We start from the raw sequence: 2,097 nt of genomic DNA, 5'->3' as shown, positions 1-2,097 counted from the left end.
CTGGAGGGGGGGAATTATAAAGAGAATGGGCACATGGGGGATTTAGAGTGGACACATACAGTTGAAGTCAGAAGTTCACATACACTGATGGTGGAGTCATTAAAACTCGTTTTTCAACCACTCCACAAATGTCTTGTTAACAAACTAACGTTTTGGTAAGTCGGTTAGGACATCTACTTTGTGCATGACGCAAGTAATTTTTCCAAGAATTGTTTACAGACAGATTCATTCACTGTGTCATCATCTAGAAAATTATATCATGACTTTAGAAGCTTCTGATAGGCTAATTGACAACATTTGAGTCAATTGGAGGTGTACCTGTGGATGTATTTCAAGGCATACCTTCAAAAGTCCCTCTTTGCTTGACATCATGGGAAAATCAAAATAAATCAGCCAAGACCTCAGAAAAAAAATTGTTGTAGTTCAGAAGTTTACATACACTCAATTAGTATTTGGTAGCATTGCCTTAAAAATGTTTAACTTGGTTCAAACGTAGCCTTCAGGTAGCCTTCAGGTAGCCTTCCACAAGCTTCCCACAATACGTTGGGTGAATTTAGTCCCATTCCTCCTGACAGAGTGGTGTAACTGAGTCAGGTTTGTAGGCCTCCTTGCTCGCACACTCTTTTTCAGTTCTTCCCACAATTTTTCTATGGGATTGAGGTCAGGGCTTTGTGATGGCCACTCCAATACCTTGACTTTGTTGTCGTTAAGCCATTTGCCACTACTTTGAAAGTATGCTTGGGCTCATTGTCCATTTGGAAGACCCATTGTTGCTGCAATATATCCACATAATTTTCCATCCTCATGATGCCATCTATTTTGTGAAGTGCACCAGTCCCTCCTGCAGCAAAGCACCCCCACAACATGATGCTGCAACCCATGCTTCACGGTTGGGATGGTGTTCTTCGGCTTGCAAGCCTCCCCCTTTTTCCTCCAAACATAACCATGATCATTATGGCCAAACAGTTCTATTTTTGTTTCCTCAGACCAGAGGACATTTCTCCAAAAAGTACCATCTTTGTCCCCATGTGCAGTTGCAAACCATAGTCTGGCTTTTTTATGGTGGTTTTGGAGCAGTGGCTTCTTCCTTGCTGAGCGGCCTTACAGCTTATGTCGATATAGGACTCATTTTACTGTGGGGATATAGATACTTTTGTACCAATTTACTCCAGCATCTTCAAAAGGTTCTTTAATGTTGGTCTGGGATTGATTTTCACTTTTCGCACCAAAGTACGTTCATCTCTAGGAGACAGAACGCGTCTCCTTCCTGAGCGGTATGACGGCTGCGTGGTCCCATGGTGTTTATACCTTCAGGCGTTTGGAAATTGCTCCCAAGGATGAACCAGACTTGGAGGTCTACAATTTATTTTCTGAGGTCTTGGCTGATTTCTTTTCATTTTCCCATGATGTCAAGCAAAGAGGGACTGAGTTTGAAGGTAGGCCTGGAAATATATCCACAGTTACACCTCCAATTGACTCAAAGGATGTCAATTAACCTATCAGAAGCTTCTAAAGCCATTACCTATTTTTCTGAAATTTTCCAAGCTGTTTAAAGGCAAAGTCAACTTAGTGTATGTAAACTTCTGACCCACTGGAATTGTGATACAGTGAATTATATAAGTGAAATAATCTGTCTGTAAACAATTGTTGGAAAAATTACTTGTGTCATGCACAAAGTAGATGTCCTAACCGACTTGCCAAAACTGTAGTTTGATAACAAGAAATTTGTGGAGTGGTTGAAAAACGAGTTTTAATGACTCCAACCTAACTGTATGTAAACTTCCGACTTCAACTGTAGAACTAACAAAAGGGGGGCGGAGGCATTAAAGGGATTGTTCACCCATATTTCATCATTCTGTATTTATCAGTATACCTTAAATGGCTCAATTTGACATAAATTAGTTGCCTGACGACTCATCCTGAATTTAATTTTCCTGCTATATCAAATCGCTCTATACATCAGTCTGAACCAATTCTAGATGTCTTTTGTGCTGAGGCCAAAATGACATGATTCATGTAGGCCGTTTCTGGGACAAATTAGAACGGTTTGAATGTGCCTGCATTCGAGAAGTCATTGGGGAGACCCACAAAGAAACA

General features: G+C 40.7%; 1 protein-coding gene across 3 annotated transcripts in view; it reads right to left on the bottom strand.

Annotated features, from left to right (window-relative positions):
• Positions 1-2,097, bottom strand: part of tlcd3bb (TLC domain containing 3Bb) — a 48,790-nt gene that overhangs the window by 1,829 nt on the left and 44,864 nt on the right. The gene's annotated exons all lie outside the window — the stretch shown is intronic.

This window comes from Oncorhynchus kisutch, linkage group LG20 (genome assembly GCF_002021735.2).
Source record: "Oncorhynchus kisutch isolate 150728-3 linkage group LG20, Okis_V2, whole genome shotgun sequence".
NCBI lineage: Eukaryota > Metazoa > Chordata > Actinopteri > Salmoniformes > Salmonidae > Oncorhynchus > Oncorhynchus kisutch.
The sequence above is the reverse complement of the archived record's forward strand: the minus strand, read 5'-3'. Positions and strand labels throughout refer to the sequence as shown.